Genomic DNA, 16,634 nt, shown 5'->3' on the forward strand with positions numbered 1-16,634 from the left:
TTATAGAGCCTTGAATGTCAAGTTAAGGCAGTGTGGTACACTGGGTAGTATTTGGAGTCAAAGAAGAACTAGGTTTAAACTCTGCTTCCAACATTTACTATCTGTGCAACCCTTAGCAAGTTAGTTAGCCCTTGATCCCAGTTTTCTCATTTGTAAAATGAGGATGTTGGATTTGATGAACACAAAGATTCTTTTCAGTTCTAAATCTCTGATCCTATTATCTTATAAACTTTATAATGATGAATCACTAAAGATTTTTGATCAAGGAAGTCATGTAAACAGTGTTTTGGGAAAACTAATTTGTTTATTAATAACTATAGTCTCAGTGATTAAGATTATCTCTTATTAAATCTTTCAAGGAATCTTGCATGGTATATCTGTATGGGAGAAAGATGTTTTTATAATAAATAATAATACTTTTTATAATAAAAAATAAACACAGTGGAATCTTGTTCAGTTACCATTGGCGAAGCATAAACAAGGAGAGGCACATTTATCAGAAATATTTTCCAAATGGGGAGAAAATTTGGAACCCAAAATTTTGTGAAAATGAATGTTAAAAGTTAAATAAATAAATTTTTTTAAAAAAGAAATATGTTCCGCTGCCTTGAAAAAGATCTAGCACCAAGTCCAAGTAAGGAGGTGGCTAAGGTTCTCAAGATGCTCCTGTTTATGGGTGACATTGAGATGATTGCATCAAGCCCTAGAATGTTATAGAACCTCCAAGATGAGAGCCTTATGAATCTCAATACTCAGAGTCTGGACTAACCAGATACACAGGAATAACCAACTGGAAGAAGAATATTTATTGTCCAATTTGTAACTTACAGTTAGATGGAAAACCTATAGAGCTCAATTCATCAGTAGTTTTATTTTGGGATGACACTAGAACCGGTCAATAAGCTTGGTCTAGATTTGAACAGGAAGAGAATGGGATGGATTGCTTTTTGAAAACTGTTAAGCTTCTTTAGTGATACCAAACTTCTCACTCAAACAAAGATTTATATATTTTTAATATCAATTATATTCTGGTGGCATCATATGGTTGCATATCAGTATTGATTTTTGAAGAATTAAAAATTATTCAGAGAGACATGGAAAGCTATAAGGTAGCTTGTAAGCAGGTTGCAATATATAATAACGAACTCCAAAGACTCAGAGTAAATTATGTCATCGAGTAAATGGGTGATTGGAAAAGGAAACTGTCTGGTCATATGACAAAAAAATACTATATAACTGGTAAATAATCTGTGTGCTTCATGGGTATCCCAGTAGGGTCAACAGAAAGCACAAAAGACCACAAAAATGTTTGATAGAACCCCTATAATGTATTTATGGGAAGACATGGACAAGATTTGAACTAGAAGGGTTGCATTTGTATGACTTCCTGGAATATCAGCCTTGATGAGATCACAGAAACATTTGAGTATTAATCTGGCTTTTGTATACCAGCTAGACAAGATGGAAAGTGTAACTGAATTCCTCTCCTTGAAAGATTTTTCCTGATTTTATCCCTCTTTCTGCCTCTCTTTTTTTCCTGCTAATATGGAAATCAGAAAGAACATAGAATGTGATGTCAGAATTCCTAAGTTGTATATTGACTCTGCCTGCCACTTTCTATTATTATTTTGTTACTTACATCATAGGCCTTTGTTAACTCACCCATAAAAATAAGGATGGGATTAGATGAAGTTGTTTCCAAAATCCCAATGTGGCTTTCAGTGAGAAATAGGAAGTGAGGTGCCATACTATTTAAGACATCAAATTCCTTCAACAATTTCATTTAACTACTGTTTTCTTATCTGTAAAACAGGGATCACACTGTTACCTATTTCACAGGGCTGATGTGAGGAACAAATAATATAATAGGTGTAAAGCACTTTGAAAACCTTAAAGTGCCATATAAATGCTATTTCAATAAGTAGCCACACCTAGAGGAGTGTTATATAGGGGTATGTATTAGCAAGGAAATCTACACAATCTAACATCTCTGTTTCTCATCTTTGGAGAGGGATGATGAGGCAGGGAGAGTTCCCAAATGTATAATCTGTTTGATAAGATGCAGTTTCTAAAATAGAAAAGCCAGGGTTCAAGTTCTTCCTCTGACACTATTTGATGAGTGATCTTGAGAAATCCAATGAACATCTTAAGACAATAGTTGCTGATTTTTATTGGTAGACAAATATTCTTACTGATAGTTCGCAATAACAATACATCATAGGTATGGAACAATGTTTTGGAAAAATACCATTCTACATCAAAAATATTTGTCCAAATATTTGTCAAATATGACTTTACATTGGAAAGTAAGCGAATTTAAAACATAGAACAAAGTAACAGTGGTCCCTGGATGTATAGAAAATTAAGATCAGAGGGTTTTAGATACAAAAGCGGTAAGATTTTAAACAATATCGTCCCCCTCCTCTTCCTTTTACAGCTAAAGTAACCGAGGCTCGGAGAGGTGAGCTGATTTGCTCTGGGATATGCAGACTGGCAAATCCCAGTGACAGATCTGGAAACAGGTCTTGAGAGTTGACATCCAGAGAGAGCCCTTTACTACTACACTGAGGCTTCTTGCATAGCCTTCCCTCCCTCCCTCCCATCAAAGTCGGCTGCCAGTCATGTCACCGTCTTGATGTCAGGGTCCTCTTCGAGAACCAAGGACAAACACAGCACCAAGGTGCTTCTTAGTTAAAGACTGACCATGACCTGGGGAGGCATTTATTTTCTGGTCCTGCCTTTGAATATCTTTTGGGAAAAAAATACAGTACCCAAAGGATGAACCCAGCACATCCATTTGGGTGTGTGTCTAAGAAATTACATGCTTTAGAGCGGAATAAAAACACGGCCATCCAACCCACAGAATCCAAAGGCGACGGCAGCGTGACATTTGGAGCCACTCAGTCTTTCTCCGCACAGCGCTATTAGCCAAACTCCAGCCGCCGCCTCCCCGGTTTCCTCCCCCGCACTGGAAGCTAAGAGTGGTTTGGGGGCTGGTGCCTAGAGCTCAGGTGAGTGAAGCGCATTCCGCCCGGAAAAGCTGCGGGAGAAGGCAGAGCGCACAGCAGCCGCGGGAGGGGCGCCAGGAGGGAGGCGAAGGGGAGGGGGCGCACGTCAGGGAGGCGAGGAAAGGGAGGGGAGCCCGGCGGGCGGAGGCGCGCGCCGGCGCTGTGCGCAGTCACCGGCCGGGTCGCGGGCAGACAGACGAGCGCGCGCGGGGTGCCCGGGCTGGACTTCAGTCCCAGACGCGCTGGGCAGCGGGGAGCCTGCGGGAGCCTGGCCGGCCTCTGGGAGGACAGCGGCACAAACTGTCTCTGCGAGCAGGGGAAGAAAACAAGGCAGAGAACAAGGAGGAAAAAGAGAGACCTCAAGTCAAACTGTTTGTTCAGCCAGAAGCTGAAGACGTGGGTGGGGGCAGCGGAGAGATCTGTGAGTACTGTGTGTGTGTGTGTGTGTGTGTGTGTGTGTGTGTGTGTGTGTGTGTGTGTGTGTGTGTGTGTCCGTCGGTCTGTCGGTGTCACTTTCCCCTGCTCTGTGGCACAGGCTGGTGGGAGGCAGTCATAGTGACCTCCTCCCCGCCTAGGGTTTTCATGAACCTTCCTGCTTGAGGAGAAGAGCTCCCAGCTACAGCTGGCAAGGAAAGTCGACACCCTCTTCCCTTCTCCATCCCAGGGCCCCATAGCAACCATCCGTGCTGAGCCGGAGTCGGCTGGCAGACTGAAAGAACTGGGAGTGAGGGCCGGAGGCGGCGAGGAAGGGGGCGCTCCGGCGATCTGGGGACTGTAGTGCAGCCTCCCCCACCCCCCGCTGGCATAGGGTCCCCATCTCCCACCCTCTGCGGCCAGTCCTCCGGGAACTTCCTAATCCAGCCTTCTTTTCCACTTGCCAAAAAAGCTCCACTAGGGAGAGCCTTCTGGGTGTTCCTTGGGCAGAAAAAAAATTGAATGTCCTTGCTGCGGCGCAAGCATCTTGCTGTCCCTGGATCTGACGGACAGCAGGGGCGAGGTGTGTGTGACAGCAGCGGAGGGGAGTCCCCAGTCCAGGGGCGTGGAGGTGCCTGGGTCTACTCCCACATAGATGGTTGTGTGTATTGTTTGCGCAAACAGGATTGTCCCCCCCCACCTGTGCGGATCCTTAAATCATAAAGTATATGCTTTGGTTCCCTTCTTGACCCCAGCTGTCCATGAAGTGGGTGGGTAATAGAGATGCGGGGGTAGGGAAAGAGAGCTGAGGACTGGGAGGAGGAAGGCTTAGCAAGTACTACAGGTGCCAGTGCCTCCGGTGGTAGTGGGCGAGCGTCTCTCCACTCCCACCCTCTCATTGAGAGTGAATGACCAGCCAAAGCCGGGTACAGAGGCTTGGAGCCGAATCTGAAGAGTCCCTTTGGTGCCTGTCGCGTTCATGGAGTGGCCTCAGGCAGGAATCCTGTTTCTGAGCTAGTCTATGATTTGCTTCACTCACCCTCCCTTCGAGGGGCACCATCTGGGCAGCTCCCCCGGGCTGTCGCCGCCCGCTGGGTCCAGCTCCCTGCCTGGTCTCCATCCACTCCGGGGGCGCTGCAACCCCAAACCCAGAGTGCCTGGGCTGCACTGCAGCGGCTCGTCGCTTCCCTTCTCATTCATGGGGATGGGCAGCGGATTTACTGCCCTTTGGGTTAGAAGGGAAGTCGCCATTTCCCCCAGAGTCATGAACATTGACAAGGAAATCGAGTGGTCATGGAGAGCTTGACCTTTGTGGAAAGCCCCTGGGTCCCTCGGGCTCGCTCTTCAAACCCTTCTCTTCCTTCTGAGCTCCCGCAGGAGGCATTTTCTCACCGAAGCGAAGGGTGGTTGCCGGCTGGGGAAGGAGGACTGGAAAGCAGGCGGGTTCTGCTCTCCCACTCCCGCCCCTCCCATCTTCTCCGCTCCTCTTTAGAGCAAGCACCACACGCCACAGAGCAAGGAGCTGTCTTTGCTGAACCAGGAAATATCCTTTCCCAAGGTCTAAAGCTGTGGGAGCTTGAAGAGCCGGGGTACGCCCTAGCCAGCGTTTGTAAGAGAGCGCTGAATACACACTAGCAGTATTGCAGGGGCCAGAGACATGAGTTCTGCCCCAAGAGACACACACAACCTTGAATTTTACTTAGGAATCTGGAGAGGAAACTCATAGTCGGCACAATGAAGCAGTCTGGACTTTTTAAAGTATGGTCTGCAATTTACTGGGAGTAAAGTTCCATTATTAGAATATTGCATGAACATTGCTAAATAAAATCCTTTTTAAGCATTCAAAAGGACAGGCAGATTGATGAGTTTCATTTTTACCTCCTAACCTTGTGGAAACTCCACATATAAGCTCTTTTTATGAAAGGGCTCTTCAAGAAGTTATTGAGGGTGACCAAACACAAGAAAACATATTTGTAAGAAAGTTTAATTATAACATCAGCAAGCCTTATAAACAAAAGTAATAGGCAGCAGTGGTTCAATAGAAGAATCAATAAATGTTTTTGCTGGTAAATGGTTAACAACAGGCTCCCCAGGGGAAAAAAGTAAGCAAGAAAACACTTTTAGGTTTACTCTACATCACTAATATTTTCTCCATCACTTTCTTAAATCTGGAGTCCAGTGGTGTCAGACTCAAACAGAGACGGATCCCTGTGGACCACACATTGACTTAGAAAACCACAAATTAACATTATCTATGTTGTATCACATTTTAATTTCTTTTTGTTAAACATTTCCCAATTGCATTTTAATCCAGTTTGGATTTCACTAGGGAGTTTGGCTGGCTGCTTTCTGCCTGGGGTAGGGGGCATTCCAGTTTAACATCTTTGGAGTAGACTGTAGACAATAAACAAAATAATAAATAAAACCCTGATTTGTAGCTTTTTCAGATTTCATCTCCCACTGAAAATTTAACAATGCTCTCCAGTGCATGTTAGAGCCGTCTCCAGCTCTACATCTTATACACTAACTAGATGCATTGCAGAGAAAACTGCTAGATCTGGAACCAGAGAATCTGGATATGAATGTCATCTCTGCTGTGTACTCCATGAATAATCTTGAGCAATGCACTTCACCTCTGGGCCTTCTTTTTTCCTCTTTAAACTACATGTGGAACTAGATGACTTTTCAGCTTTGTCAGTTCTAGTTCTATGATCCAGTAGCCAAACCTTTTCCCTTACTAGAATCAAGAGTTTTGATTAGTGTTCCCAGGTGAAATAATAAGAGAGAGAGATTTAAAAAAAAATTTAGGACAAGTTATTTGTGTTTGTTAATAAGTATTTTACAGAAAGAGAAAAGTTTCATTTAATGAAACCATTATGTTCCTCCCTTCCCAATAGTTGTTTGTTTGTTTGTTTTTTGTTTAATACACGTTGCTTGGAGGAAAATTATTTTTGAAGCCTGAAACTGAATTCAAAGAGGACTCCGATTTAAACTATAAATTAGCTTGAAATATTAGGAAGCCCCTTCACCCATCAAATATGTAAGAGAGCTTAATATGTATTTACTAAGCTTCTTAATATATACAAGTAGGTTCAGAAGAGTTAAAAATGTGCTATATCTTTGCTGAAAATATTTCCAACGGGAATTTGGAATAGCTTGAGGGCAACATTTTCATCTTTGTCTTCTACATTTTTTAATCTTGCTTTGCAGTTGGATACAATTTTCTTCAAAATTTAATTTCTTAAAATGTATTTTCCATTACAGAAAAACTTTTTAGCATTTCACAGAATCACAAAATGTTAGGATGAAGAGAATGGAAGGAGATCATAAATATCACCTAATTTAATTTTTTTATATTACTGAGACCCCAAGTGAGGTTAAGAGGCTGACATGGAACTAGACACTTGGTTCAGTGATCTTTCCACCATGCCACTGTAATTATTGATGAATTCCACCATCATATGTTACATTAAAAATAATTTTAATTTTAAATAGATTTTGTTCCAGGACACTGATGAACTTTTTTCAAAAACAAATTTGCATTCTTCAGAAGAATAGCCAATAGAGTTTTGAATAGACACAAATGATTCCAGTTTGGATTTTCCATTTATGACTTTATTGGAACTCAGTTGTTGGCATGAGTACTGAGAAGTTTTCATGTGAGGTGATCTTTAAATGACAGGCATTTCAATTTTTTATTAAGTAAAAAAACCCCGACTTTCACAGATGTATATATTACTTTATACCATACTAGGTTGGGTGGAAAGCAAGAGAGAAGGAAGGTATTTACAGTTTCTCTCTCTCTTTCTCTGTCCCTAATCTTATGAATGTGGGTAGAGGGGAAGGGAACAAGTATTTATTAAGTAGTAGACACTGTACTAAGTTCTTTACAAATATCCCATTTGAACCTTACAACATCCTTGTGAGATAGATGCTGTTATTAACTTCATTTTATAGTTGTGGCAGACAGAGGTTAAATGACTTGCTCAAGGTCACACAGCTAGTAATTGCCTAGATGGCAGATTTGAACTCAAGTGTTCCTGATTCCAGGCCCTATGCACTGTACTACCGAGCTGCAGGTCCTTTCCAGACAGCATCTTTCTCCTCTCATAGAGAGACCCAGGAAACATTACCTTATCTTAGTCCTTGGAGACCAGAGCTTCCATGAGATTCTTATATTTTACATCAGAGGTGTCAAACACACACACACACACACACACACATACACCGTGGGCCACAAGTGACCCACAACACTACCACAACCTGAGTTAGGGTAAAATGAAATTAGAAAATATTTTCTAAAATAAAAACATGATAAGACATAAATAATGTTAATGTGTGGTTTTCTAACTCAAAATGTAACTCATAAGGATCCTTACATAAAATTTAGTTGCCCTCATTTCTATTTAATTTTGATGCTACTACTTAAGTCACCTGAATCTGGTTCACCAATAACTCTTTGCTAAGGGACTGCATGATCACAAGTCATGTGGTTTGTCTATCAACTCTTTAGGTGCTTATAAAAGTTACTAATTAAATCAGAACCATAAAATTTCCTCACAATTGATTCAACCCTTTGGTAGGAAAATTCTAATGTTTTGGGGAGAAGTTTAAACCTCTGGCCTGCTTGAATCTATACATCAAACTGGTCACTGGCACCCTCCTTCACACATTCTCCTGAACACAATTAATTAGCAGAAGTGAGTCACAGATAATTGATGAATGATCATAATTTAAAAGAAATAAAAATCAGGAAGTAGACAAAGTTTAAATAGAGAAAACTGTGTAGAAAGGACTCACTAATGATGTTCACCAAGGAGGGACCTAAACCTTTCCTACAGTCATGTCAAACTCAAATAGAGATAGATACCAGTAAACCATACATAAAAATGCCTGCAGATTGCCTCTTGGTTTAGTTTTGAATTGGAATATCTATTTTATTTTTATTACTTTTGTTAAATATTTCCCAATTATATTTTAATTGAGTTTGGGCTACAGTTAGGATGGTTGTGGGCCACATGCAGCTTGTTTTTGATACCTATGCTTTACAGTCCTCTCATTGATGACAAAGAGTGACCAGCGCCAGCAATTATCAGTTCATTCCAGCCATTCTCATCATAGTTCTTAGCTCAAGAGAGTGGAAATCCAGCTGCTGGAACCCAGGCTTCAAAGTTCAATATCTAGCTCTGACTTTAAGTGTTTTTCACTCTTTCCAATAGCATTTGTGATAGAATTTCCATTACTGTTTCTCTTGCAAACCTGAGCTCCTGCCCGTGAATGCTGCCATAGCTAGAGCTACCATCTTGGTAGATGCTCTTGCTATCAACTCTGCAAAAGCAAAACTCAAATCTTGCACCTAGCGACACTAGCTTTGCCTTCCCTATCCAAAAATGCTCCCAGTCTCAGGATTGTAATTCCAGTGGTGCTGTTCCTACTCAAGGAACTCTAGCTCATCATGCATCCCTTCTCTACCCTAAGACATTCAGGTTAAAAGAGCAAGAGCAAAGTTCTTTCTATTTAGAGAAGTCACTATTGACACTAGCAGTTCTGATTTCAAAGCACAATAAATTATAAAAGACACAATGACAGAAACTTTTCTTAATTTTTTTTCTTAAAATGTGAAGAAGAGAAAATGTGAAAGCAAATATACTTTCTGTTTTGTGAACCTGTATTTTTTTTTAAAACCTAGTAGGCTTATCAAGTTAAAGGGGCAGAGAAGGGAAGGATGGATATTAATCACACATATATATGATTTTTTAAAAATTTCAAATTAAAATGTCATATACTCTCTACAAATGATTCATAGGTAAATCCTTAAGATCATAGACTTAGAAATAGAAGGGACCTTTGAGGTCATCTGATAAACTGTCTCCATCATCTTAAGATGAAGAAGCTGAGATGCAGAAAGGTTAAGTGATTTTCTAAGGTCACACAAGTAATGAGTAGTGCAGAGGAAATTTAAACACAGGTTCTTTGAATTGAAATACAGTGCTCTGTCAATTCTATCATCTTTTTGCTTACTTTTGAGAGCCATTATAGTATTAAAATAGTTATTAATTATAGCAATAATCAATGCTTATAATAATTAATATACCATTATATTATAGTTATATTATTAATATAACCAGTTATATAGAATAGTGTGCTACAGCAGAGGTGCTAAATACCACACTGCCCTAACCATATTAAAATGTAATTGGGAAATATTTAACAAAATAAATGAAAAATACAATAGAGCATAGATAATGTTCATGTATGGTTTTCTGAGTCAGTATGTAACCAGGGATCCTTATATGCTTTAGTGGTCCCATTTCTATCTGAATTTGATACCACTGTATTAGGGTATTAATACTATTAATAACTAATACCATTAGAGATAAGATAATATAGTGAATCAAGAACTGGCTTGTAAGACAATAAAATCTGGGACACATACTAGCTACGTGACTGTGAATGAGTCCCTTACCTTTTCGATTCTTTAAGGAATGTCTCTAAAACTGTTCAGTTGAATAGAAGGTAAAATGCCTGCATTAGAAGTCCACCAGAAGGTCCCTCAAACAATGAAATCTTAAGCCAAGTCTCTATCCCTTTCTATCTTATTATCTATCTCTTCCTCCTCCTCCTTCATCCGTTATAAATGAATAGCGTAACTTTTGTGGGAAGAATGGCCTATAAACTAGCTTACCTCAGAACAGAAACTTGCTATTTAAAGGAATATTTTCCACAAATACATTCAGTGTATGTAATGTATGTGTATATACAAACTACTTTTTACCATAAGGAAAGATGTTAAATTGGGGGTGTAGGAGAGAAAAACTATTCCTGTTGCTTGAAAAAAACCCATTTATATAATCAGAGAAAAAGAAGAATATGGTTTCATTTTTGAAAACAGACTGAAATATCATGAGGTTGGAAGTTAAGGGTTGTACTGGCATTGTGAGGTGCAAATACTATTGTATAAGGGCATTTTTACCTACAATTGAATCTTCAAAGATGACAGCATAACCCCCTGCTACCAATTATAATAGGTTAGATGAATTAATAAAAGAGACGTGATGTCAACCTAATTGATTTATTTTACTGGTCTTCAGAATTGGGATTCCAAATCAGAAAAAGGTAATTTGGGATTAAAAAAAAATCTAATGAAGTGAATCCCTTTACTCCCTGTTTGAAATACAGTAAATACTAAAGGCAAAAATAATAAACTGTAATGATCATTGTTATCCTACTGCATAACTCAAAGTATAGATTGAGAATTAAAGAGTGATGGCAGATGCATCATTATACATGTAAAATTCTGTGAATGATGTGTTGAAAACAGCGTAATGTAACCTGGAAAAATATACACCCGAAGTAATTAGAGGGAATCCTGTAGGAGGTCATCCACTGAATAACACACAATGAATTTGATTAGTCTTTCCCAAGTGGGCTGAGAGCATTCAAAAAATTCAGTATACAGATTCAGTATGTTGTGAATATTTAACACATTTTCACTTTTAAGACAAACAATGCACTTTATATACTCTTTCTGGATTCTTTCCATAGATTTACACATTTAAAACACAAAACACCTTGCAACTTGTCTTTTGAAGGTGAAAAAATGTGCGAATGTTTCAGAGCCTGTATCTTAAGGTAAAAATGGCCTTGTAGCAAAGTTGCATCCTAGTGTTTCTAGTTCCTTGGAGGGAGAGAGTTGCTTGCTGGTTATATTGCTTTCTTCTGAAGTCTGGGTAGGCTTTTCAGTTATTTACCTCAATAGAAAACTGAAAGCAAAGTCTTCAACAAAGGAGCTCTGTTTTGCCTGTCCCACTTGCTGGGCTGTTGTCTTCGCCCTTTTCAGCGAAGGAGGGGGTAGTGCTGGGTCAAAGTTGAAGAACACTGAAAAGGAATTCAAGCCTCATGTCGAAATTTGAATTATAGCTTAGTTTGAGTGCCGAGTTGATTCATTTGAATTGAAATTTTTGTATCTGCGGAGGCTTAAGTGACAGATGGTGTTGGAACAACGTAGATAGAGCTGGATGCCATATCCAAAGTGCCCAACTTAGATGCTCGATAAACATCTAGTACTGGACAGGGTTTAAAAAAAATTGTAGATAGTAAAGTTTGGCACCACATGACACATTACGATCTGGAATTGTGTGAATTAAAGATAGGTCCCTACAGCTGGCATATATTCAGATTTGTCTAGTTTAATTGCATTGCAAATATTCTACTTGACCATTTTACCACTGTCCTCTCTAGTCACTTGTGAATAAATACAGAGGTGCCCATCCAGATTTTCTGCTAAGATGCTTTGAAAGAGTTTTGATTTTTTCTAAAAATTATTTTGATGGGTGGCAGATCAGTTAAATCTGTCACAGAAATTGAGCATCCTGTGTTTTTCCTGAATGAATATTTGTAAAGCATATCTCAGTGTTGGTTTTATTTTTTTATGTGCAAAATTATGAATATCCATTTAAGGTTTCACTGAGGCATTTAGAATGCCTCCATTCTACTTGAAGGATCCAGATGTACTGTATGTAGTATTATATTTGAAATTTTTCAGGTGTGCAAAAATGAAATTTACAAAACAGCTGTTTAACTCTGGAAGTGTAGGCTATGAAAGGTTGAGTCCAAATAAAATGCAATTAAGACTAATTTGGAATCCTACCTAGAATTCATAAAGCCCTAAGTGGAAGGCCTGAACTGGTAAAGAGTTATTTCTAATTACCACATTTTGCTTCTCAAGACCATTTAACTGACTTTATGAAGTGGTAGTTTTTGTGTGTTGTTTGTGTAAGAAAGAATGGTAAAAATCAATTTGCCCATGGGACTTATATTTTCAATCTAATATTTCTGCTTTTAATTTAGGAAAATAAACTAATTATAACGATAATAAAATTGTTAAAATAAATAAAACTTAAAAACTTGGGGTAAATTTTTAGTAACCGTTAAGAAAAATGAAGCAAATTGACTAGAGTTTAATGTTTTGATTCATTTCATGGAACGTATATAGTCACAATGAATACAGTCACAGCTTGAATGTTTCAACCAATGTAACATGCATTTTAATAGGTGATGTTTGGCAGCTGAATAACTCCTTGGCTCCATATGCTTCTAGAAACAGCTATCCTGATGTAGAAAATAGGGCAAGACAAACTAGATCCAGTTTGGATGGAATTATTTGAACTAAGAAGGTGATTCATTAAACAGCAGGGAATGAGTGAGCTCATGGTTAGCTTCATTTACCAGATGGGGATAGAATGAATATCAAAGAGCATGAATGACTTAGTTGGTGGGACTCAGGTGGGTAATGTGAGTTATGGACAATCTAGATCACTGAAGTAACTTGACATGTTAAAATGAAACAATACAGTAATATAATTCAGTAAAATAATAACACATAGCAGACAGAGAGGCAGCAAGGCTTAAAAAGGGTACCTAAATCAGGAAAAGGTATTTAAATTACTCCTAGAAAAAGTAATTTACACAATAATACTACTACTATTCATATATCCTAAGGAAGTAACAGATAGAAGGAAAGGTCCCCATATAGTATTCACAGAAATATCTATAAGTACTTTTTTGAAGGAGCAAAGATTTTGAAGAAAAATATATGACCATTAATTGATGAATTAATTGATGAACAAAATTTTAGCAATTGGAAGCAAGTAGATATTATTGTATTATCAGAAGTGATGAATATGAGGAATTGGTGTAAACTTGGGATGACATATTAAGTGATATGGAGCAAAGAACTAGAAGAAAAATCTGTAGGATAACTAAAATTATATAAAGAAACACAACAGTGAACAATTTCAAAAGTCTGGTTATTTTGGTGACCATTTGACTTCAGAGGGCTGATGACAATGCATGCTTCTCACCCTTCTTGGAGATATGGTAGACAGGAGGTGCAAAATGAGGCAAACATTTCTAAACATGGCAAATATATTGATTTGTTTTACTTGACTATAATGCTTTGGTAGTAAGGGAAAGTTCTTTTGGAGTTGGTGCTCATTGGGAAATGACAGCGATATATAAATAAGATCATTAATAAAACCTTTAAAAAAGAAAGCTAGATATACTCATTGCATCCACTTTCTCAGCTCCCTTTCACTTCTTCGTGATCTGCCTTCTGGTGTCAACTCTCTCCTGCAGCTACTCTCTCAAAGATAACCAGTGTTATTTTAATTGTTAAATCTGATGGTCTTTTCTCAGTCTTCATTATTCTGACCCCTCCGCATTATTTGATGTTATCGACTCCTTGGCTTTTATTGACATTGCTTGCTTCTGCTTTTCTTCCCACCTCTTGGACCACTCCATTTCAGTTTCCTTTTCTAGATCATCATCCATGTTCTTCTTCCCAAAAGTAGTTCTCTAGTGTGCTCTTTTCTCATCTGTCCATGCCCTCTTACTTTCTAATCTTGTGAACTGTGCTAGGTTCAATTATCATCTCTGTACAAATGACTCTCAAATCACCATGTTCATTCTTATTCTCACTCCTACACTTCATCTCATATCACCAGTTGCCAGCTGAAGACTTCCACTTGAATCTCTCAGAGGAATTTTGGATTCAACATGTCCAAAACTAAATCCATCATCTTTCCCCTTAATCCCATTCCTCCTCTTAACCTTCCTATTTTTTGTCAAAGATACCACCATTCTTTCAGTCCCTGGGTTTGCAAACTAGCAGTCATCCATGTCCCTTCCTTCTCCCTTACCTCTGCCCCCAGGTCAAATTAGTTGTGACATATTGCTATTTTTACATTCATAACATTTCTTGCATCTATCCATTTTTTTTCTCCACTCACACTACAACCACCTGAATTGACCCCTGTCACCTCTCACCTGGACCATTGTAATAACTTCCCAGTTATTCTCCCTGAATCTGATATTTCCTTTCTCCCATCTATCCTCTACATAGTGCTGAAATAATCTCCCTAAAATTGTGATCTGATCATGTAATTTCTCTGCTCAAAAATTTCAAATGGTTCCCTAATGCTTCTAAGATAAAATTGAAACTCCTCAGTATGAATGAATGAAAAAATATTTAAGTGCTTTTTCCATGTTAGGCTTCATTCTAATTTCTAGGGATTGAAAGAAAAAATTGAAGATAGTCCTTGTCCTCAAAGAGCTAATTTTATAATGGGAAAGACAATATGTAAGAAAGAGTTGGTGAGTGATGGGTATTTTAGTTTGGGAAATTTCAGGAATGGTGAGTGGAGCTATAGAGGAGAAGACTGACATGGTTTCTAGTAGCCCTGGTAGTATTCCTTTGGTTATGGTTCCGGAACTTGAAAGCAGAGAGTTGAGGGAGAGTGCAGCAGTAATGCAGCAGCTGAGAAGATGGCTACAAAATAAAGTGAAGCAATATCTGGGGTCAGTCTAATTTTGGATGCTGTATGAGGCACTTGCCAATCAGGACCATTGGACCCAGAGTAGGAATTCCAGAGCTTAAAGGATTACATCCTCCAGGGCATTATCTTCTTTCAGCATGGCAAAGTAGCTGGCAAAAGATGGTGAGAGAGTAAGGGGAGCTTGGTATTTAAAGTTCTTTCACAAGTCTTACTGTCTTATCCTTCATCACCAGCCAAAATGACCTCCTTGCTGTTCCCCAAACTCAGCATTATGTGGTATCCCTACATGCATCTTCTACCTACTCATGCATTGCCTACTCATCTCTGCTTCAGAATCTGTAGCTTCTTTCTAGGATTAACTTAAATGCCAAGTCCTCTATGGTGGCTTCCCTGAGCCCTTTAGTTATTGGTGCTGTCTCCTTCATCAAATTGTTTTGTAGTTCTTTGTGTAACTATTGTATCCCCCAAATTAAATGTATGTTCCTTGATGGCAGAGACCATTTTCATTTTGTCTTTGTATCCTTGTGTTCTTATGGAATAAAGGAAGAAAGCTAGATACCTTGTCCCCCTTTCTCATAATGCATTTATCACTTATAGAATCTTGACTTTGGTTTTTCTATTATTTTAAAGGTTTTTGTGTATAGCAAAAGTCTAAAAAAAACTCTGTTGTATGGAAAGCTTGTGGGTGAATCACATTATTGTGTTAAAACACAAGACAACCTAACCTTTAAAAATTAGTGTTGAAAACTGAGGAATTTTGTTATTAACCATTTATATATATCTAGCACTAGAATGAAGAAGAGGACCCAGACAACAGGAAATGAAAAATTTGTAACTTAATAAGCTAGACTCTCAAGCACTGTAACTTGCTTCCTGGTTCTAAATTTGGGATACAAATTAAATTATCCATTTCACATCCCATCAGTAGTGGCTTTGTAGCTAGAAAGTGTGCCACTGGTATTTCATTTTGTAAAAAACTATAATCTCAGCCTTTTGAGGTAACACGCAATTCAAATTTGATATAAAACTTTTATCCTCTCACCATTGTATGAAGCTCTACTGATTTTTCCTTCTGGAAATCCATTTAAGGATGCTGAATTAAGCCCTTTCTCAAACCATTTCCAAGTATATGAATTGAAAGAAATCAGCAATGTTGAACATAGAATGTATGAAGTACAAAAAGTTGGCATATAAAACTATTCTTAGAATATTGAGTGATCAAACTTTTTAAAGGAACTTCTTTTTTTTATTTTTATTTATTTATTTTTATTATTTTTTTTTATTTAACTTTTAACATTTATTTTCACAAAGTTTTGGGTTACAAATTTTCTCCCCTTTTATCCCCTCCCCCCCCAAACCCAAGCATTCTAATTGCCCTTGTGACCAATCTGCTCTCTCTTCTATCCTCCCTCTCTGCCCTTGTCTCCGTCTTCTCTTTTGTCCTGTAGGGCCAGATAGCTTTCTTTACCCCTTAACCTGTATTTCTTATTTCCTAGTGGTAAGAACATTACAGTTGATCCTAACACTTTGAGTTCCAACTTCTTTAGCTCCCTCTCTCTCCACTCCTTCCCTTTGGAGGACAAGCAATTCAATATAGGCCAAATCTGTGTAGTTTTGCAAATGATTTCCATACTAGTTGTGTTGTATAGGACTAACTATATTTCCCTCCATCCTATCCTGTCCCCCATTACTTCTATTCTCTTATGATCCTTTCCCTCCCCATGAGTGTTGACCTCGGATTGCATTCTCCTCCCCATGCCCTCCCCTCTATCCTCCCCCCCACCCTGCTTGTGCCCTTGTCCCCCACTCTCCTGTATTGTGAGATAGGTTTTCCTATCAAAATGAGTGTGCATTATATTCTTTCCTTTAGTGGAAT

The 16,634-nt window shown here is 38.7% G+C and overlaps 1 protein-coding gene across 10 annotated transcripts in view; it reads left to right on the forward strand.

Moving 5' to 3' along the window:
* The first annotated feature begins 2,957 nt into the window (after positions 1-2,957).
* The window catches only part of NRCAM (neuronal cell adhesion molecule), a 322,289-nt gene continuing 308,612 nt past the window's right edge, over positions 2,958-16,634 (forward strand). For all 10 annotated transcript variants that reach the window (XM_072653036.1, XM_072653033.1, XM_072653044.1 and 7 more), the window contains exon 1: positions 2,958-3,429. The gene's annotated coding sequence lies outside the window, so the exon portion shown is untranslated. The remainder of the gene's footprint in view (positions 3,430-16,634) is intronic.

The sequence above is a fragment of the Notamacropus eugenii genome, chromosome 3 (genome assembly GCF_028372415.1).
Source record: "Notamacropus eugenii isolate mMacEug1 chromosome 3, mMacEug1.pri_v2, whole genome shotgun sequence".
NCBI lineage: Eukaryota > Metazoa > Chordata > Mammalia > Diprotodontia > Macropodidae > Notamacropus > Notamacropus eugenii.